This window comes from Chelonia mydas, chromosome 4 (genome assembly GCF_015237465.2).
Source record: "Chelonia mydas isolate rCheMyd1 chromosome 4, rCheMyd1.pri.v2, whole genome shotgun sequence".
NCBI classification, from domain to species: domain Eukaryota; kingdom Metazoa; phylum Chordata; order Testudines; family Cheloniidae; genus Chelonia; species Chelonia mydas.
The window spans coordinates 63145788-63169111 of NC_057852.1; the positions used below are offsets into that span (position 1 = coordinate 63145788).

General features: G+C 41.0%; 2 long non-coding RNA genes across 3 annotated transcripts in view; both read left to right on the top strand.

Annotated features, from left to right (window-relative positions):
* Window positions 1-23324, top strand: part of LOC122465687 — a 143031-nt gene that overhangs the window by 55698 nt on the left and 64009 nt on the right. The window lies entirely within an intron of this gene.
* LOC122465686 lies at window positions 3870-12756 on the top strand. 2 transcript variants are annotated; one of them, XR_006290689.1, is made up of 3 exons: window positions 3870-4206; window positions 8971-9133; window positions 12569-12756. It is a non-coding gene; the product is annotated as an uncharacterized LOC122465686 (long non-coding RNA). The 2 variants fall into 2 exon arrangements; XR_006290688.1 differs by having other exon boundaries at window positions 3870-4039.

Genomic DNA, 23324 nt, shown 5'->3' on the forward strand with positions numbered 1-23324 from the left:
TAAAAATTCAAAGATTTAGTATAGTGTCCTGACTTCACAGGATAGCTTATGTCACAGAAGACTGAATGCCTTCAAACTATGGCCAGATCAGCTTCAGGCTGTTTATTTTCTGAGCATAAACCTTGAAGTGAAATTCTTTTCTCATTCTCCCCTCCCTTCCCCCCCAGCAGTTCCCTACAAATTCCAACTATGAGCACACAGGTTGACTTGAATAAACCTTTCTCTACACCATTTCACTTTCATAATTTAATGTGACATGTTATTCAGTCAGAATAAATCAGCTTTTTCATTTGCATGTATTCACCGGTCAAAGACAGTTCACAAACTCCTCTTAGAAAGTAACTAAGTGCTAGGTGAGAACCAAGAGTATTTTAGAAATACTTATAGAGGGGAAAAAACCAAGCTAGTTAATGCACTGAATGAGGCTTGTATTTGTGTACTTATGTGAGGATAACATTACATAATTAACATCATTGTAACTAGCTCTTAAAATTTGAAATGTGCATGTCTACGCTATTACTAGAATGAAAGGGGAAAAGAAATATAGATTAATTATCCTTACCCTTACTGCAGCTGTGGATCTGGCTCAATGCTTCTTTATACTCCTGAAGAAGAGTTATTGTGAAACAACTTCAGGCAGTATAACATTCTTGCATTGGGATTACCTGATGATTTGGAATTAGTTTCTTCTGATAAATCAATTATGTTTTTAGCATTAATATTACAAATTGAATTTATTCCTCCTCTCCAGATTGATAAACATTTGCACATTCCATTTAGGAAAAACACAATCCACGCCATGCCTACTTCTGTTGTTTTAAGTAGAATTTTAAGTGTCCCTTTTGTATCCATTACTTGATAGATGGTGTGGAAGTGCAAATGTGTTATGCAATAAAAGGAGACATGGCCAGGGTTACTCAGGCATGCTGAAAAATATTTTTTCAGTCTGAGTTTCTTTTACTGGGTATCAATTCTTCAATATTTTTTCTGGCCAAATTCTATGTTACTGTTGAAATGCAAGGATGCTGTGTACTTTTTTCCAAATGGATTTCAAAAGAAGAAGAAGAATGATAAAGAGTTCAGGCTCATTTCTCAGAAATGTGAGAACACAGCTCATTGTATCTGAATGAGGGTGGTGTTAAAGATGTGAGTAAACCCTTTGATCCTGGAGCTGGGTCATTCAGGCTGCTCTAAATTCTTTCCCCTTTGGCCTACCCCAGTGCTTCCCTCTGCATTGGAAAGGCATGGCCGGCAGAGAGAGTCACTTCTTAGTGTGAAAGAGGTATCTAGACTCCCCTATGCACCAATGCATTGGCTCCTTTTCTTCCCAGTCTCACAATGGGGTTTACATGTTTTGGAAGAGAGGGATAAATAATAGTAAGATAGAAAATATCATAATGCCACTGTCTAAATCCATGTTACACCCCTAGCTTGAATACTGCATGCAGTTTTGTTTACCCCATCTCAAAAAAGATGTATTAGAATTGGAAAAGGTACAGAGAAGGGCAACAAAAATGATTAGGAGTGTGGAACAGCTTCCATATGAGAGATTAAAAATACTGGAACTGGTCAGCTTGGAAAAGAGACTACTAACGGGGGATATGATAGTCGTCTATAAAATCATACTGGTGTGGAGAAAGTGAATAAGGAAGTGTTATTTACTCCTCGTCCTAACATAAGAACCGGGGTCACCTAATGAAATCAATAGGCAGGAGGTTTAAAATAAACAAAAGGAAGCACTACTTCACACAACACCCTCAGCCTGTGGAACTCATTGCCATGGGGTGCTGTGAAGGCCAAAAATATAAAAAGTTCAAAAAAGAATTAGATAAGTTTATGGTCCATCAATGGCTGTTAGTCAAGATGCAACCCCGTGCTCCGGGTATCCTAAGCCTCTAACGGCCAGAAGCTGGGAGTGAATGGCGGGATGGATGACTTGATAATTGCCCTGTTTTGTTCATTCCCTCTGAAGCACCTGGCACTGGCCACTGTTGGAAGACCGGATACTGTCCTGGACCATTGGTCTGATACAGTAGGGTCATTCTTATATTGTTATGAGGCCTCAAGATATTTTTCATTTTGTCAGAACTAAGAAGTACTCAAATAAAAATGTTCTTGTACCTTTTTTTCCTATTGAAGCAGAAGATGTACAGAGGTAACTCCCAGTAACAGTAATGGAATTACATGCATAAAATTTCTCATACATCAATGTGAGAACACATACATCAAGATTGTTCAATGAGTCACGTATTTTTTACACTCAGATATGATATCTGCCAGTATATGAAAGCATTGGTAGAGCATTAAATGGGAGTACAGATCTCTTAAATATGTAAATCTTATCTTGTATATATGTGAAAACTTTCAGGTTTGTTTGGTCTGAAGTGTTTTCAGATGGTTTCTGTGAGGATTTGCCTTGTGCAGAGCTCCTTAATGTGTGATGCCATGTATACTGTTAAAATAATACTTCATGGTTTTCTTATTTGCAATGTACTTGTGAAAATTATTTGTTCTGTTCCTATATAACCTTCAAATTATAGAATTTTATTTACTATAAATAATATCAGTCTAGAACAGATATTAGTAATATCAGTGATATTCACTTTAATTCTTTTTGTAATTATTATTATTCAGCTCTCCCTTCTTATTTCTGTCTTCTCACTACTCTCTAAGAAAAGGGTTTCCTTATAGGATAGCCTGGACAGTGTCAGCAATGATTAACACTAGCTAATCACTGTGTCACCTCTGGCAAGGAATAAACAGAAGGAATGGGAACAGGAAAGGAATAAACTGTCCAAAGTATTTTGTTTCCAACATGTCCTTTTTCATCATCTCTTTAGTTTAACCTTTTGCGTGCACCTGTGGGCCAAATGGCATATTCTGTGCCCTAAACTCTTCCCTTTTTAACATGTTTAACCACTCTTTAATACCAGGTTAGTATTTGTCTACAGTCTTTTCTAGGAGTGTCTACAGTAGAGAACAGACTTATTGCTCATTGAGTTGGGATGATTGAACCAATGCAAATAACAGTACAATGCATTCAAACTAGTCATCCTGTTTTGTGTGCAAATTCTGCCCCCACTCCACACAAACATTCAGCTCAAGCAGTGCAGTTGCAATGCCCCTTGGGTACCATACCACAATTCCCAGCACAGCTCCCTGAAGTAGTGACTTTTCAGAAATTTGGAAAAGAATTTGTGAAGCCTAAGGTAATTGTGGGAGAAAGCAAGCTTACATAACTTCCTGAGAAGCACAGCCATTTATTTCTGCATCATTGTCTCAAAAGGGAGACTAGGTCCAATGATCAGAGATCAATGTTTGCTCAGAGAGTCAGTTTCCTACTGCTGTTCTTGAAAAGCTATCATGACCATCTTAAGAGTGTCAGGCATAGAAGAGGAAGGTGCTCTGGTAGTACATATAGAGCAGTGGTTCTCAAACTTTTGTACTGGTGACCCCTTTCACGCAGCAAACCTCTGAGTGCGATCCCCCTTATAAATTAAAAACACTTTTTAATATATTTAACACCATTATAAATGATGGATGAAAAGCAGGTTTTGGGGTGGAGGCTGACAGCTTGCAACCCCCAATGTAATAACCTTGTTTGCGAATCCCTGATATAGAGAGCTAGAGACTGAGACCCTGTGAAGTTATTTACAGTATGTGTATTGTTCACATTGGGGTCAATTCTGCTCTCAATTATATGGGTCTGTCACAAGGTAGCTAGTGCCGGTGAGCAGACCAGACCCAGCTCCCCTGTGTCAGAACAGAAGGGCCCAACTGAGCTAATTAAAAGGGGCAGGGCAACACCTGGGGCTATGAAGGCTTGTCAAAGAAAAGGAAGAAGAGGCATAATTGGGACTGGCTGTGGAATCACATAGCTAATAGTGGGTCCCTAGAACAAGGGAGCAGCTGTTCAGTGAGGTAAACCTGAGGTTGGTGTCCCAGAAGGGGAGTAGAGCTGGCTAGGACTGGGAAGCTGCAAGAAGCAGGATTACCTGGGACCACTGCGACGGGAGGCTGTGGAATCTTAGGACAAATAGTGAGCTGAAGAACTGAATTTTGTTTGTTATGTGCTCATGTATGGGGACAAGTAAACCTACTTAAAGGAGACCAACTATAGCAGTGAATACTTGTTAAGCTGGGGAAAAGGCCTTCTGCATTACAACTTCCACTGAAACCCAAGGGATTTGCACCATTGCAAGTGAGGTCAGGCTTGACTTTACTCACCTGCTGTAGTTAAATGCTCCACTTGAAATAGCATTGGTCCATTGCTCTCTCATAGCAATACCATTTCATAAAGTATGGGGTCCCAGAGAAGGAGGGTGTACAGTATTACAGAGCTATTGGTCACCTGCAACATGCACAAATTTCTCCTTTCATTTAAGGGTCTGCCTGGAAAGATCTGATCCCCTGTACTGTATGGATTTGTAGCATGTTTGCATGCAAACCAAGACAGGTTGTATGATCTGTGGGTCGTTCAGTCACTCTGCTAGATAGACTACCAGAAAATTTAATTAAGTGAATGCATGATTTGAATTTTGCTCTGCTTTCCTGTGGTGTTAACTGGTATGTCAAGTACTGTCATTATTTTTATATGATAGTGCAGCAAACAGGTTAAATATATTATCTGTATTAAAGAACACTTAATGCGGCAACTGGGCAGGAATGACCAAGACTTTAATGGTAACCACTGTCTGTGTTATGTCCCTGGTTTTTTATGTGCGATCTAGCTTTGGTAGTTCTACTTTAAGAACATAAGGAACTTTTAAATCCTTTAATAGTTAGAAAAAACCCTGACAATCTGCTCTCTATTTTGTGCTCCAGCACAATCCTAGTGAAGCCAAATAATTTACACAAATATGCCTTATTTAGCACCTTGTTACTTCTTGTTGTGCCATAAAGACAACATCTTTGTTCTAAGGGACTTTTTTTTTTTTTTATGGTACCAAAAACTGTATGAGGAACTTCACAGGTGACAAGGAAATAAAATGTTCCTGTCTCAAAGCCCAGATCCACAGAGGTTTTTTAGGCATTTAATTATGGGGGTCAGACACCTAAGTTCCATTTTTAGGCACCACAGCAATCACAAAACTCCTGCTCAGGTGCCACCTAACCCTGTAGGTGCCTAAACTCACTTGGCACATATGTGTTTTATTGCAAAAAAAAAAAAAAAGCTCCATAAGAGGCCTATGCTTCTGCCTCTGGGTATGTGCACTATTGCCTTATTCCAGGTGTCCAGCTATTCATCTCCCACCTAAAGTCAAGAGGAATCCACAAAGCCAGGCAAGATGGATTTATTTATTTTTTTTGCCTGCCTATAGCATGTATGGGGCCTGATCTGGAAGGCAGTCTCTGAGCATGTCTGTTAGATCAGACCCCACTCAAAAGTGTGTGTGTGTGGGGGGCCCTTATAACTCTTGTCCTGGTGTTTAGAGCACTCACCTGGGATGTGAGAGACCAAAGTTTAATTCCCCTTCTGAGGTAGAGGGGGAGAAAGGACTTGAATAGGGGTCTCCCACCTCTTAGAAGTGCTCTAACCACTAAGCTATGGGATATTCTGATGTCTGATTGAGAGAGCTCCACCTGCTGAAGTTGTTCCACAATGGATAAATTTTTAAAGGGTTACTGGGCCCCAGAGTGGGAGAATGAGACTCTCTAGTCCAGTGGTTATGGCATCCAGCTGGGAGGTGGGCACCCAGGGTCCAGTCTTTAATATTTATACACTGTGGACCAGCTTCAAGAGGAGGGACTGAGGGAGTTCCACATCAGAATATCCCATAGCTCAGTAGTAGAGCACTCTCCTGAGAGAAATCCCTATTTAAGTCCTCTCTTCCCCTCTGCCTGCTGGGGAATTAAAACTGCATCTTCCACATCCCAGGTGATCACTGGGCTAAAAGTTTTCTAATGCTGGCACTGCAACCATGACGCTGTGGAATGAGACATGAGCCTAGCTCATTCTCACAAATAATGACTTAGCTGCCTAACTGATTCCAGGAGAGTGATTTCCTGCTGTAGATACAAATCAGAAATATGTACCTGCATAGAGCTTAGACATATGCACTGACCTCTGTGAGAGGGGCAGGTCTTAGGACATATTTCTCTTGCCAGCATCTCCTTTTGGCTAGTTTAGGCAACTCCTCACATAGCATGCAGGTTTCGGTGCCTTAGAATACAATCCACCAATCTCTTCCCCATTCATTATATAGGGAGCCAAGGTGACTAACTCAAGCTTTGTAGATTGCATGGTGTTCCTAAGTCCCTTTGGATGCAGGCAGAAAAGCTTAAAATGTAAAGATTAGATCTTGCACTGAAAAGAGGGAAACAGTCCTGTTGAAAGGCACCTTAATCTGCATGTAGTACCATTGATTTCAATGCAGCTTCTTCTGGAGTATTGTACTCATTGATGGGAGTAAGCATTTCAGAATCTAGCCCTAAAAGATTGTATTTTTTTCACTTCTACAGTAAGTGGGAGCAGAACATGGCCTAGTATGTAACTCTGAAACTCACTAACGTTTCTTAAGAGTCAAGTCCTGCGTACTGTTTCCCTGTAAGCCCTTAAGAGATGTGTATTTTGGCTTCATGCCAGTCTGAACAATCCAGAGAACACTTAAGGCTACTGAAGAAGGGAATAGCAGATGGGCTTTGGCCCAGATCCACAAAAGTATTTAGGCTGCTAACTTTCAATATTTGTTCTTCTTTCCCTCCCTGGCTTCTTTAATAATGCTTTTTGATCTAACTCTGTGCTCAGGCAGGGTAACATCACACATGTACACTGAGGGATACATTTGTAAAAAAATATTTCCACTTCTCCACATGGTGTTTCAAAAGGCTTCAGTTCTCCTCCTTAGCTGACACTCCACTCTAGTCAGACAGGAAATGTGATTGTTGGGGGCAGAACCCACTTAAGGGTTCCTGGCTGAAAGGGAGCACCTTCTTCCTCCTTTCCCTCACCCATATTCTTGGAGCCTCCCACCTACAGCTCCTGGTGCCTGAGAGGCAGGCTGACTCCATCCCCTGTGGCCAGAGGCAAGTCTGGCTGCTGTAACTACTGTGTACAGTGGTGCTGGAACAGTCTTAATCTGCTGAAGGCAGAAATGATATACTTGGGTGGTTGGTACTACTTGAAGCCAGCAGGTGCAGCAGCTATGCCTGTGTAGCTGCCAGTGAGGTAGGGAGCCCCATCTCATAACTCGGGCAGGCCTTTGTGTTAGTGTATATAAAAGATTCTCCAACACTTGGATGCTTTTCTAAAAGATATGCTCTGTCTAGTCAAACCACAGCTATTGGACTTGAAGCAGGAATTAATTCAAGGATGGCCTGTTTTAAATATAAAGGGAAGGGTAACAACTTTTATGTATGCAGTAACATAAAATCCCTCCTGGCCAGAGGTACAGAATCACTTACCTGTAAGGGGTTAATCAGTTAAATTAACCTAGCTGGCACCTGACCAGAAGGACCAATGCGGGAAGAAAATACTTTCAAATCTGGGGCGGGGGGGGAGGTTTTGTTTGTGCTTTTTGTTTGGTCCCTCTCAGGACAAAGAGAGAGACCAAGCAGGTAAACCAGCTCCTAAAAAGATGCCTTTACTTATATTTAAAATGACAGAAATTGTATTATTTCAGGTAAGAAAATGCATTAATTATCTTTTGTTTTAGTTTGTGAATTTTCCCTATGCTAAGAGGTAGTTTTATTCCCGTTTTTTGTAACTGTAAAGTTGGGTCCAGAGGGGAGTCCTCTGTTTTAAAGCTTTTATTGCCCTGTAAAGTTACCTTTCCTCCTGATTTTGCAGGTGTGATTCTTTTACGTTTTTCTTTAGTATAAAGTTCTCCTTTTAAGAACCTGATTAATTTTAGTGTCCTAAAAATAAAGGGTCTGGTCTGTACTTATATTAAAAGCAATTGGTTGGTATATTATTCTCAAGCCGCCCCAGGAAAGGGAGTGAAGGGAAATATTTTGGGGAAATAGGGACACGAAGTGGTCTTTTTCCCGAATCTTTGCTTAAATCACTTTGTGGTGGTATACCGTCCAAGGACAAGGAAAAGATTTGTGCCTTGGGGAAGTTTTTAACCTAAGCTGGTAGAAATAAGCTTAGGGGGTCTTTCATGTGGGTCTCCAGATCTGTACCCCAGAGTTCAGAGTGGGGAGGGAACCCTGAGACCTGGGTTATGGAGCAGGTTAGACTACATGATCACAGTGGTCCCTTCTGTTCCTAAAAATCTATGAATCCATAAAATGTCCTGTTTTCCAAAAGCTACTTACCCAGCAGTGTTCGTTTTCTTGTTTTTCTCTTTTCTTCCTGCTGTCACTTCCCTGTGACTCGAGTAAAATCACCATTCCATGGGAGACAATCTGTCTTTTTAGAGACAAAGCAATTTCCCTTGTGGTGGAAGGAAATGTCTTTTTCCTCTAAAACATATCCAGTAAAGGAAAACATTCTCTGGTGTTTATGCTGATCTCCCTGTGATGGAGTGTCCATCCCAAACAAAGCCTGAAAGGGTTAAGGTGGTTAGTTGGGCCAATTAACTCCCTGGGCTGCACCTGGAGCAGGATCGGGGGAGCAGGGATTAGTTAAACAAGGCTCAGCTGGGTGGGAACGCAAAGGGCCTGTATAAAGCCCAGGATGTGAGAGCAGAAAGGGGTTCAGGGAAGTAGTCTGCAGTTGCTCCCTGGGCAAAGGTGGGTATGTTTGGGACTCTGGTGTGTAGTCTACAGTCCCTCCCTGTGAGGAGGGAGTTTAGGCTGGCAAACCCAGAGAGGGGGAGCCAGAAAAGTAGGAAAGGCTCAGGGGAAAAGTAGCCAGTTATTGGATAGTGCAGACTCTGATCAGAGGGTCCCTGAGCTGGAACCTGGAGTAGAGGGTGGGTCTGGTTTTCCCCCAGCCAGCCACTGGGGAAGTGGCATACTCCAGGCAGTGGAGAGTAGACTGCCTGGGACAGTTTGCCCTGAAAAACTTTGGTTCTCCCCTTCCAGGGTATCCTAGTGACCAGGCTGGAGGGCCAAGTCATACAGAGGAAGCAGGAGCCAAAAGGGCTGCAGGGTGAGAGAAGATGATAGATGAAGAGAATGCCAGAGGAGGGTGCAGCCCCTTGAAGGAGCTAAGGCCTAGAGTGGCGAGGAAGAGGCACCCATAGTGGTGAGTGCTCCTGTCACGCTCCCCTTTTTTGTATTGTTAGTGTGAGCTTTGTGAAAGTTATCTTGATGTCACCCATTATGGCTTTCATAGCTTATTAGGCATCTGTGAGCTAAGAGCACAAACTCACTGAGTCGCATTCGTGTCTGATTATAGAAGACTAATTTCTACTCTCCTTTTACACGAGTGTAAATACAGAGTAAATCCCTCATTGTCAATAGAGTTGCTCTTAGTTTCTTTGGAAAAGCCAGAGCAGAATATATCCCACTGTAGTCTGAAAAACACCATTCAGATGCTTTTTTCTCTCTTTAATCTTCAGGGATTATTTTTCACAGTTTGATTTCCAATTTATTCTATTCTTCTACAAAAGAATAGAAAATAAATATATATTTACAGAGTCCTAAAAGCTACTGTGTGACAGGAATTTTAGAATGTTAAAGTGAACCCACAAGGACACTTCTATCTCTGACTTATAATACCCCCTTTTTTAAATCATGCCAACATTAACTGCTTCACAAATAACTGTCTGCACCTATGGAAACACTACACCAAGAACATCTGCAATCTGTTCAAAGTAGCTATGCTGCATTTTCACCAGAAACTGAAATATTGTTGGGTTTTGCAGATTTTACGTAGGCTTCCAAGCCTAGATGGGAACAGTTTTTTTTTTTTTGTTTTTTTTTGTTTTTTTTCAAATCACTTTAGCTTTATTAGCATAATCTAGTTCTGGATTTGGGATGCATTTTATGTTTAAAAATATTGGCTTTGAGTGTTCATCTATGGATATTTTCAAGAAATAGGAAACTGTTGCATTATATGTAAGCCAGAGGTGAACGTTTTGGTACCAGCCCTGTGCTTTGCTGTACTGGCAGATGAGTAATGTGAAAGGAGCAACAAGAAGCCTCCCACAGCTGCACAAACAACCAAGGCCAGACAGAGCGACGCAGAATGCTTTAAGCCTGACCTGTTCACCACAGCCCCAGGTGCCTAGTCTGCAGAAAGCTAGCTGGGGCACTGGAAATGTCAGTCTAAGTCATATGTATCATGTAGAGTCAAGAGCTGTAATGTACTTCCTGACATATGTGGCACAGACTCACTATGAGAGATTCTGCTCTGTGCTTTCAAAATACCATTTTTGAGACAACACAGCCATCTACCAACAGCTCTCACCCTCCAGGTGGCTGCTTTCTACACAGTCAAGATTTAATTTGGGAAATCTTTACTGGCAAAGTAGTAGACTAGTAAATTAGTGTGTGCTTTTAATAAAGGCCGGATGCTATATTTTCATCTGACTCTCAAATTCCATCTAGCGTTTCCTTGCTATACAGCTGCTAGGGGAGAAGGTCTGAAACACTACTTGTTTTTTCTCTTTTCTTTAATACTATCCTATATGATTTTTTTCCCCCATACTCAAGACCTTTCTGCTTTTCCATGTTTGGGCTACTTTTAAAGTGAGTATTAATGGGAGAGTGTTCTCAGTGTTCAGTTAAGTACGAACATTGTCCTATAAATCTCAATTATACAGTATTGACCTCCTTCTGGAATATAATTATACTATCTTGACAAAAGCAAGCCCTCTAAAGATACATTTAGATTTAATCTCACTGTAAATCATAAGGGGAAATTGTTTTTTGAACAATCTGTGTTTACAAAAGTATCTTACAGTGATAGTTTTATGTATCAACTATCTAGAATTACTGAATATTAAATATTCAGAATTACTGCTATTAATAATTACTATGTTGGTCACTACAGTTGATGACTTAGTAAAAGCAGAACATCTTACTTACAACTTGATAGAAGGCTACAGGAACATTCTGGGTTGTTTTTTTTTTTTTTTTTTTTTAGATTGTGTGGTTTTGTTTTTGTTACAAAACAGTATAGAAATTTGAAACTTTCTGCAGTGAGCCATTATTTGACTAATACATAAATATATTGATGAACTAGAGTGGATCAGATACCAAACTTCTGCCCATTGTGAAGGTGGGGGAGGACCATTTTCAGATCCAGTATTTCAGTTGGGGTTTCTCTCAATTCTTTTAAAGGCAATCTTCATGCCTCTTTCAGCAGTAATAAGTTTGTGATGTGTATCTGTCCCACCTGCCATTAATGAAACAGGAAGTTTTTCCTGTTCATGTTCATAGATTCCAAAGCCAGAAGGGACCACAGCAGTCCTCTGGTTTGACCTCCTGTATAATACCGGCCATAGTATTTCCTAGAGCATCTCTTTTAATAATAAGAAAACAATCTTGATTCTCCATCACTGGCAGTTTTTAAAATCCATCATGACCCTTGGTAAATTGTTTCAATAGTTGAGTGGTTGGTGTACTCTTTAAAGTGTCCATATTCCAGAATGCTTCTCTGGTCTGGCTTTCATTGTTCAGAGATGTTCTTGTGTCCATTTTTAAAAATTATATATATCTTGAAGATACACTAAGAGAAATCAGGTTGACTTTTCATGGCTAACTTCATCACTGGCCATATGGTTCCCTCTTCTATCAAAACCCAGAGAGAGGAACAAAATAATCAATATGCTATATCACATTTGGAGTGTAGCCACATGACACTCAGTCACACTGTAGCGGGACCAGTGGGCAAGCAGAGTGGCTTGGTGGTGAGACCACAATGAATGGAGGTCAGGTTCTAAGCCCTTGTGAAGTTGTGGGAATCCAATCCTCTAAGATCTCTAGAGCATAAGCTGCATTCAATTATCCTCCTTTTCATATGGAATTTCTTTGTAGAAGAAGAAAAACATACTGCCTAGACCATCTGTCCCCTAGCTGTATCCCACCATCCCAGATACTCGTGATTTATTTCCTGGGGATAAATCATCTGTGGAAGGGAAAGTGATGGTTGGATATATAAAATGTTCGTATCCTCTTACATTCTCTTTACAGAAGACAAAGTACATTAACTTACAATGTTGAGGGGAAGGGTATGAAAAGGTGACAGACTAAATTAGTCCAAACAAAAAAGCCTACTAATATAGCTCCAAAGACCATGTTAACATCATGCTTGATAAACAAGAAAATGTGGATCCAGAAACTAATGAACCAAAATTGGTGTCAAATATTAAGCCTAATTGGTGGGGGAAAAAATGAGGGGATGGGCTTCTCCACCCATCACTCCCTTCTTGGGTCCTGAAAGAACTCCCCTCCCCCCCCCCCCCCCCCCCCCCGCCCAAGTCTTAAAAATAAATAGGCTACTGGAGCAAGCTTCACCATCATGGCTGCCACACCGACAGTCTCCTGGACCCTAGACCACCTTTGCCCTAATCCTGAGGGATGTCTTGACCAGACTGGGCCCAAAAGAGGGTTCTGGATGATACCACCACCCTTAATCGTTTCAGCTGAATCCCAAACACCACCAGAGATTAAACGGATTAGGCTTTAACAATGACTCCAGCATATCTCAACTAACTTCTTCTCTCTTCCCCAGAAGAACAGTTACCACCATCTTTAACCGCACTTAGGAGACTGTCAAACAAGGGAGCTTTCTCTTCTACAACTCTCTCCAGCTAACGGAACAAAAAATGCTGTTAAAATGAAAGCTGTACTTAATACTTCAGATACTTTAACTGTTTTCCTCTTTCTGTATCTTTTAATAAAAGTTAAAAAGACTTTTAATGCTGTTTCAGCCATATTACTAAGCAGGCTGAAGTCATTGTATACTGAACCCCAGACCTTGTTGAACACTGTTTAATGTTGGACAGCGGCTGAGTTTTATGTTTGGGTTTCTTTTTTTTTTTTTGGCCTATTTATTCCATCTAAATTAATATAACAGACTTTGCTACATACTTCAGCCTAAGTACAAGATCTAGGAAGAGAAACATTTGCAAAATTTACATAACTAGCTGTTTTTTGAGGCTGGGTCAATATATAACATACTTATGGGAGACCTGAAATTGATAAATCCTTCAGAGAAATGCTGTTTCCTTGCCTTATTCTCCCTCCATCTTAAATACGATTTTAATAGCCTTGTTTTATCATACAGCAGAATTTTTAACTTCACCTGCAGCTCTAGTGAGATATGTGATATTCCACTCCTTATACTTTAGTGGTTACACTGAATGGGGGAGAGTCTCTTTATCAAATGGATTAAAAATGATCTTAGTCTTTGAATGCCATAGTCAGTGAAAGGTGATATTTCTGTATCTTCTGCAGTGGTTCATTTATCAGAAGTACTGTAGATGGTTTATAATAGAAAATCCTGGTATCTGTTAAAACTTTGTGGAAAGCAGATAGATTTTTGTAATTCTTCAAGCCTGCTTTCCTTCTCTCTCATGTGGAAGAGTAATGATCGCATTAATGCGGTACTTTTGGATTCTCTTCCTTCTAAAGCATTCTGGGAAAAATGTATTCCTATTGTGAGACTGCATTTCAAAACAGCAATTAAATGCTCACTCCCTCTTGTCCTTGCTAATGTTTTAAACAAGCAGTTCCAGCAGACACAATAAGAGTGCTTCCCTTCTTCAGTTTGCTCTTTATCCTTGAAACATAGGTTTTTAACAAACAGTATGAGCCTGCATCCTCGCTGCTTTGCACTTTATGTATTTATTTCCATCTGTGCAAGGTGATGTAAACCACTGACCAATCACCACCCTGACCACTCTACTTATTTGTACAAGTTTCCTCAACACACACACACTCCATGTTGTTTGACCTGTTCACACTGGCCTCTTTAAAATTTACCATTATTGTTACCACCAGTAGACTCCAGTAGTAGAAGTAACTATGGGAACAGACTGCTAGTGTTGGCCACCACTGGTACCTTGTCCTCCATTGGAGCTTCACTTTTGGTAGCAATTATGGGAAGCTTTTAAGAAAAAAGGCTAAAATGACCGTCTTTGTCTGCTATTAGATTGTCAGCTCCTTGAGGATGGAGCTGTTTTCTTTTCTGTTTGGAAAGCTCCAAGCATGTTATTTCCAAGTACACCCATAACCTTAACAGTATTTTGGCATTCAATTCAGATTTTACAGAGGTGATTTCAATTTTTAATTTAACTTCAGTGCATAAATTCACAACTTGTCCCTGTTCCCAAAAAATCAAACCCAGCATGATCTGAACCAGTTTTGTACTGTCCATCTGAAAACAGAATGTGAGATGACAAATCATTAACAATAAATTTTAATTCCTTTAATTTTTCTATGCTGCAGGCTGTTTTTTAAGATGATGGACTAAGGTAACCTCAAAACAGTCTAGCAATGTTGAATCATCTATTAAATACTTTGCATGGTCTTCTAATGGGGCTGTTCAAATGATAGTTAAGGGTTCGGTGTTAGAATGTGAGAATTGTGTATTAAGTGCACAAAATTAAAAGATGAAAATTATAGCATCTCTGCTGGTTTTCCCTGGCCTCTCAATCTTAACCTTTGTCTCCAAGTTGTCACTGATAGGAGTACATGCAAAGCTTCTCTGTGATAGGTTGAAATGGGGAGTGTGAGAAGCTGTCTGTTTAATGCAAACTTTGTTTTCATTGTGCCTAGATTGCAAATATGAAGTGGAGAAGGTTTAAAGCTTTGCCAGACACTAAGCACCTCAGCTTTGCATTGCACTTTTCCCTTGAATATTATTCCCCAAATGCCATGATACTTCCACAAGGTACTGTACTAGGTAGCAGTTTCTTTTGAGGTTGGAACAGTCTGGAGGTCACTTGGAATATTTCTTTTAAATTGATAAGTCTAAGCACTTAAGTTTCCCTTTACTTTTTCCCAGATGTTCTTCAAAGATGTTCTTCTTGTGTTCCTTATGGAGGTGCCTTCTCTAAAGTTTAAACATGCTATCAAGCAGACATCCTATCCATATGCTTGCTTCTAGCTCCAATGTACTGCACACTGTTTCTTCTCTTCAAATATGCATAAACCCCATTAATATCACTTGTATGATCAGTGACAGATTTCTTTGGCTTTGCCTTCTCCAGCAGAGTTTTCGCTCACTTTTGCGCTCACTTTTGCACTCTCTTTATTTTTCAAATCCCAATCATAACAGAGCTTGTCACTTTACCTTTCTGTATCTTGGTACAGTTCCATGTAAAATTGAAATAATAAACAGACATTCACTTTTGTAGAAGTGAGTATTAAAACTTGTTCAATATTTAACTCTTTGGAGAATAAGAAAGTCAGCATTAACTGAAATATTATGGTGCCTAACCTGTAGTAGATCCATATAATATATGTAACGTGTTTCTGTAAACTTCCATTTCAAAGTGATGAAATTAGAGGTCTGGAAAAAGTTCAAGATTCCAAAGGCTAGTATATACTATGTGATTGGGCCATCCCTATCAAATAATTTCAGTCTACTCAATTACTGCCAGTCAGGATGTGCCTAATTGGCTTTTTGAGCTTAGTGTTTCCTTCTGAGGGTTTTTTATGAGGTAGAAACAGGTTGGAAACTAATGACAGGATTTCTGAATGCAGTATAGTTATAGCCATGTCAGTCCCAGGATATTAGAGACACAAGGTGGGTCCGGTAATATCTTTTATTGAATCAACTTCTGTTAGTGAGAGACAAGCTTTCAAGCCACACAGAGCTCTTTCAGGTCTGGGAAAGGTTCTCCCAGCATCACACCAAAATGCAAGTGGGAGGAGATTGTTTAGCATAAGGATTCTGTTCCAGTTTGCATTTTGCTGTGATACTGGGAGAATCTTTCTTGGACCTGAGGAAGAGTTCTGTGTGGCTTGAAAGCTTGTCTCTCTCTCTCTCTCTCCAACAGAAGTTGGTCCAATAAAAGATATTACCTCACCCACCTTCTCCCTGAAAACATTTTTTTTCCTCAAATGCCAAAATTAGTTTACTGTGGTTATTTTTATGTAAACAAAGAATAAGGACTATTTCAGAATATTTTCAAACAAACCTGTACTGTGATATTTTTGTTTTCTTAGGACAGTGAAGGAAAAGAATCATGGATATGTGATTAAGAAATCTGACAGCTTGCAACTTCTAAATAATAAGTCTTCTCAAATCTGGAATGTTGTGGTCTAACAGCTATTTATAATGCTGTTATGAATGACAGGTTGCAAGATCCAGTCAATTATTTTCAGCTGAGAAGCTTAAATGAACAATATCTCTGGTAAAGAACAGACTTGGCTATCTCATTTTTGTCTCATTTTTGTCTTCAATAGCAGTTTCTCAAATACATATAGTAAACATTTGTGAACATCATTTCACTATTTAGCTGAAATAGACAAAAGTGGGCAGCATTATTGCGTATCGTTCCCTGATTTGCATGTTTATTTATTCGTAGTCATTATTTTCCTAAGTTTAGGGTTCTCTTTAGTCATAAGCTGTACTGTCTTCAAGGCCTTTCCTCACATCTGAAGGAAGACCTAGGTATCAGTTACTTATACCCTTACCATGTCAAGATAATACTACTACTCTTCCGGAGACAATACCTACAAACCACACAGGCAACTTCAGCTACTGAAGTATGTAGCTACACATTTACTCAATGAAACCTTCTCAGTGGCAGCCTATGATAACTAAGCTCCATAGGTTATGTTGGCTTCTAATTTATTTCCAGGTTCAGCTACTGGGCATAACTCTCTGCTCAGTTACTCCAGCTTTCATTGGTGTGAGAAGAGAATGGGGTCCAAGATGGCTTCATAAATGAAGCCTCATGTGGCACTCTGGTCTTGGCTTGTATCTCCGTCTATCCTGACAGTTTTGACACTGAGCTAACAGCCTGTGAATTTAACTGTCTGAGAGCTGAAGGCAGGGCATCTTCAGTGAAGGGCCCTATATTTGGAAATCCTTCCCAGCTTTGGTCTGAGAGCCTGGGTTGGACCTCTTAGGGCATAGTGTGACTCCTCTTGGAGATAATTTAGAGGGGCTTTACTGAAGTTTTTGTCATCTTTTTGGAAGGATTGTATCAAGTTCATTAAACTGACTTTCAGTCAACTTGCTAAGTGGGTTTTTTCCAGATTGTGATTCTAAAACACACCCAGAATGCTTTCTAAGTGTATGTACAAAATTTAACTTACTGAAGTCAATGAGTCTTGACTTAATTAAGGACTTGGCCTTCAGGGTGAAAGAAAGTTCTGGCTAAATGGGCTTTCCTCAGTTTATACGGGACTTGCACAGGATTGGCTTCTGTCACCCTCTCAATTGCCACATTTGTAACTTCTGCATTAACTGCCATGGAGACTTGGAATGTTGTAGTGGTTGAGGTCTGCTACAGTCTGTTCCTGACTCTGCCACTGAATGACCTGATCTTGGGCAAATTTACAGAAATGGCCTCAATAGTGGGACCCACGCAAGTACGTTTCCAACTTAATAACTTGTGCCTGATTTGAATTTTTTTTTTTAAATGAGTTGAGCACCCACAACTTTCAGCCCCCTGCTCTTTTTACAAAGAAAGAAATCCTGTGCTCTTTCACAACTGCTGAAGGCCAGAAACATAGGGTGGTGATGGCTGCTGTGTGTGGCAGGGGGACACAGCTACAGCAAGTTAATGAGGGTAGGCTAGTAGGAGTCAGACATGTGGCCAAGGGTTCTGCTAATTCGATAGATCTTTTGGCCATAGGTGGTGGTGGTAGTAATAATAATACTTTGCATCTCAATAACACTTTTCTCATAGAGCTCAGATGGCTTCCAAAACTTGATGAATATTCTTGTGGATTTTTTTGTTTTTTACACAGTGGGGCAATCAAGACTAAAGAGCAGCTGTCACCCCTACCCTGCAACCTTGAGTACCTTACAATTCCTTATTGAAGTAACTCCCACCTGGGCTACTCACAAACAGCCTTCCAGCATGCAAGTCACACCCTGAGTGTCTGTGTAACTGCAGCCTGCCAGCCACGTTTGGTTAGACTTCAGGGTGACAACCCCATGTCCCCAATGCACACCCAGTCCTAGATTTTTTTCTACCAGAAATGTATGTCCTGTTCTATCCAGCTCTTCCCTGACAATACAAGTTATATTAAGACTTTTATTCCTTTGAGAATAATATGCACACAACTTGTGACCCCCCAAGTAGAGTTTCCCAGACACTTCAATTTAAATTCCTTGGATTAGACAAGACAATAAAAAAAACTTATAAACTAAACTAAAGTTCTCTTTGATTTTTATGCTTCATTACTTCAAATCTTTATAAGAAAAATAAAGATAAGACATTTGCTAATCAACAAACTATACCATATTCAAGCAGAGTTTCTCACCACTTGCCTTCAGCAGTCTTACTGACCAAACCCTGTATGTCAGGTCAGGACCCACCTCAGAGTCCAACAAATTCTTCCTTTGTTGCTTCAGGGACAGTAAATACAAAGGGGGGAGAGAGGGGTGCTTTGAGGTGTTTATCCCTACTTTTTTTTTTATTATTATTGCTTCAGTCCCTCTCTTAGGAAAAACATTTCCAGCTGGAGACTAGTAGACAATCTATGTGGAAGGATGTTCCCTGCTGGTTTTTTCACCTGTATGAACTTCCTTTCTTTCCTTCCTGCATGTTGACTGTTAGCTTAATTTGCATTTAAGCAGTAGAGCACACCATTCTATTGTTTAGGACAAACCTGTTTTTGCTAAATTCTATTTGGGCAGGGCTGTAGGTGGTGGTGGTTTTTTATAACACCAGACAGGGAGATCTTGTAACTTTACATACTATGTTGGGGCACACATTGTACCAGGAGAATACTTACCAACAAATTGCCTTTTCAAATATTACAAGGCATACTCTGCACAAAGATTATTATAGCAGTGTCTAGGGTGTGAATACAGGTGTATGTTCTGTCATGGGATAAGTGAGATGAAGTCAATGGGAGGGAGAACTGTAGACACTCAGCACAAGTTCAGGGAAAGTGTAATACACGTCATTTTACAGTAGCCATGCCAAATTAGCCTTTTGGAACCACCAGAGTTATATGGGGGGAACACATCCTAATCCTACACATTAATTTGTGGGATCTGAAAATTGCCTGTGTTCTAAGAGAGAACTATTTAAGTGTTTATTTCAAGAGCGATCTAGAAGACAGCTGAAGAGCTGCAAAACCTAAAAAAATATAGACTTGTCAGTCAAATCATCAGAAACAATTTTACAAATAATCCTGTGGAAATAGACCACCATATGGCATCATAGGGGAAGGAGATGTGACTGAAAGGGTACAGTGGCAAAAACTGATGTGAAGAGAAAAGAATGAAATAATTAATCTTTCGGAATTAAACCATGAATACAGGCTAAGCTTGAATATGAATGAGTAGTAAACTGGCAGTTTTCCAAAGTTGAAAAATACCAGTTATCTTGTCTTTTAGAAATGATGATCAGTCATCTCTTCTGTTAAGAATAAACTGATGTGCAAAGGTGGTGTGATATATGACAAATCTAAATTACATTTTAATTATGACCGTGTCCACTGAAGTCAAAAGCATAAATGTTAGGCTTGTTACTTATCACCAATGAGTTGTTCAATTAGTCAATATTAAAACCAATGCACATCTTTTCCTTAAAGATATGCTATTACTACAGTGCCTGCAAATGGTTGGCTTTGGGTAAAGGTAATGTGTCCTTCCCCTTCTCCTAAGAAATTAATAGCTTAGGAGCTATTAAACCTAGTGAAATGACTTGCACAACACCATACAGGAGGTAAAGCAAGTCTGGTTATGGTTAATTGCAGTGCATGTTCTGTTTTCAGTCTTGATGGTTGTTTTTTGTATTATTTTCTTTTAATGCCTTCAATAAGGAAAAAGCTCTGCCCTGAATAAAGAGTCATCTAAACCAAATTCGAGAGCTTAAGTAAGGAAAGAAAATATAAGTGCCACTTATCTTTTCTTTTAAAGTATCTTGAAGACATCAAACTGATTTTTTTTAAAATCAACTGTTGGCTTTGTTCTAAGCATACATAGAACCTCTCAACATCTCTTCAAAGATTTTAGTTATGTCAAGGTTCCTTCCCCACTCTGAACTCTAGGGTACAGATGTGGGGACCTGCATGAAAACCCCCCTTAGCTTATTTTTACCAGCTTAGGTTAAAACTTCCCCAAGGTACAAACTATTTTACCTTTTGCCCCTGGACTTTATTGCTGCCACCCCCAAGCATCTAACAAATATATAACAGGGAAAGAGCCCGCTTGGAAATGTCTTTCCCCCCCAACAAAATCCTCCCAAACACTACACCCCCTTTCCTGGGGAAGACTTGATAAAAATCCTCACCAATTTGCATAAGTGAACACAGACCCAAACCCTTGGATCTTAACAATGAAAAAGCAATCAGGTTCTTAAAAGAAGAATTTTAATTGAAGTAAAAGAATCACCTCTGTAAAATCAGGATGGTAAATACCTTACAGGGTAATCAGATTTAAAACATAGAGAATCCCTCTAGGCAAAATCTTAAGTTACAAAAAGACACAAAACCAGGAATATACATCCCATTCAGCACAACTTATTTTATCAGCCATTTAAACAAAACAGAATCTAACGCATATCTAACTAGATTGCTTACTGACTTTTTACGGGAGTTCTGACCTGCATTCCTGCTCTGATCCCGGCAAAAACAGACAGACAGACAGAGAACCCTTTGTCTTCCCCCCCCCCCCCCCCCCGCTTTGAAAGTATCTTGTCTCCTCATTGGTCATGTGCCAGCGAGGTTGTCTTAGCTTCTTAACCCTTTACAGGTGAAAGGGTTTTTCCTCTGGCCAGGAGGGATTTAAAGGGGTTTACCCTTCCCTTTATATTTATGACAAGCTACCTTGGCTGTTTTTCCTAAACATCTTGTTCCTTTTGAGAGCCATCTTGTGACAGAAAATTCCCTTTGTCTTTGCACAGTGAATTAGGTAGTTTTTAGTACAAGTGAATTGACAAGGAGACACATCTTCTCTCTGTCTGTGGACAGATATGCAACAAGATAGCATTCAAATCAAGCAGCTATCAGTTTCAATAACAGGGATGGGTGAACTCAAATGGTGCTCAAACTGAGTCTATGGCTTGGATACATAAAGGAACTCGGGCATTGTATCATTTAACAATTCAATGCCTCACTTCTAGGCATCTTGAAAGAAAATCATTGGACTTCGCAAAGCCTGGACTAGGCACCTAAGCTCCCCATTCGATGCTTGGAGAGTAATAGGTGCCTGATACTACCAATGTATACACAATGTGCCTAGCCATTTGATGGCATTGTCATGAGTCGGGAGCCTGCTATCAAAATAAGTCAGTGGGTACTTGTGAAGGATCTGTGACATAGTCTGAAATTGACTGCAGCTGCATCATGGGTCATTTAAAAAAACCCCTCATTTACAGAGATTGACAGCACAGTTGCCCTGCCCTGTTCAAAACTGGGTCAGAGTTGACCACAGGTGCTTCCTGGGAAAAGGTCTACAAAAGCAAGCACATTAGGCATGCAACAGTCTAATTTAGCCAGTGCTCATGAGAAGGGTGTTTCTTAAGCCACTCCCCGGCCCTTTACAGGAAGTTAGGGGCCTAACTCCAGGTTGTAGAGAGTTGCTGATCCCTGCTTGTGATCCACAGGGGTCATGGCTTAGGCCTTTTCTTGTAAGAGGTGTGTGCTGCCATCATTAACTCCACACTAAACATAAGTGGGGAGAGGTAGCCTCCCTTACAACATTTAGTCCAGTGGTTAGGGTACTCATCTGGTCCAATTACCCTTAACTAGTTAATACAAAGTGGAACAGCTTCAGAAAGAGAGATCAAGAGCTCTGACCACCATAGTGCAGTGGTTAGGGCACCTCTCTTGGGAGGTGGCAGATCCCTGTTCAAATCCTCTCCCCACACCAAGTGGAGGCAGGAATTGAACTGAGGTTCCCCACATCCCAGGTGAGCGGTCTAACCACTGGGATAAAGGTTGTAAGAGAAGCCTCTAGCTCTTCTCCCCACCCCCAACTATTTTATGTAGTTAGGTATCAGAGTGCTCCTACTGTATCAAGCCTCATAGGTGAGTGAATGAACACCTATGTTCACCTGCTTTGAGGATTGTGCTGAGGCTTAAGCATTACATAAGCAGGCATCCAGGCCTGAGGCACCAGTGTGTTTGCCCAGGGGCAGAAACCTAGGTAGCATGAGGTCATGGGGCCATAAGCAGGGAACCAAAGGGGGTCATTGAGCAGAGAACCCCAGACAGCACACACTGCTCCTCAAAAGTGTCTAGGGAGCCAACGGATGTAGCCCAGAGGCACTCTGCCTGGCTGCATGATTGAAGGGAGGAGCAGAAATAGGTCCCACAGTTACAGAGCACCTCTCTGTCCAGCATCCTCCTCCAGGTTTTATAGAGGGTCAGTGCCAGGAGGAGGTTGATGAGGAGGTGTCTCAACTTTGTGGGGCCACAGACATGGTATGCATAGATCAGGAGGTGTGGGGGTAAAGTGCAGCCAGAACCTAAGGGGAAGGTCCTGGAGGAGCTGGAAAAGGGGCTGCAACCTTATACGTCTGTCTGGAGTGTACACAGGGGTCTCCCTGATGCCACAAAAGGGGCAGGTGTCAGGGAAGGAAGTACACGCCTGTGTTCATGGCTCCATGAAGGAGCCACCAGCTGATATCCATAGTGGGCCATGGAACCAAGGTGGAACGCAGACTGGTCCACCAGGTTTCCTCACCCTCAACAGATGGCAGTAGGTCCCACCACTTTGTATCAGGGCAGGACACGAGGGTGAGGAAATGGACTGTATGGAGCACGAGCGTGTCCAGATGTGCCCTTGGCTGCGGTTTGGAAATGAACTGGCTGCAAATCATGCAGCTGGCTCAGGATGTGAAGATAGATGGTGGGCGAGGGGCGCTCATGATGAAGGGGCCCTTTGAAAAATGCCAGGGGCAGTTAGGGAGCACCTTCTTGCAGGACCTGTTCAATATAGCCCTGAGACATGGGCAATAAGCCTGTCCTCCCCTCCTAGAGTACATGCCAGGGGTATAAGGAGTGGAAAGCCCCATGCACTAAGCAAGCACAAGGGGATCCACCTAGTCCACCTGGTCATAGTCCAGGAGGTCTCAGATGCTGATGATTCCTGCCAGAACCAACCTCTGGTGCACTGAGGAGGACTCCACCACCTGCACACCAAGCTGAGGGTTGTGTAGCACGGGCTCTGCGAGGAGATCTACCCCCTCTGAGACTGCTACAAACCTGATTGCCAAAACCAGCTTCCAGGTCCAGAGGAGGTCCTGGTAGAAGACTGGAAGCTCAGAGCGGTCTCAAGGAAGACCACTCAGATGAAGATAAGGGCTGCTGGCTGCATCGGAAATGGCAGAGGAAGGCATGCACCA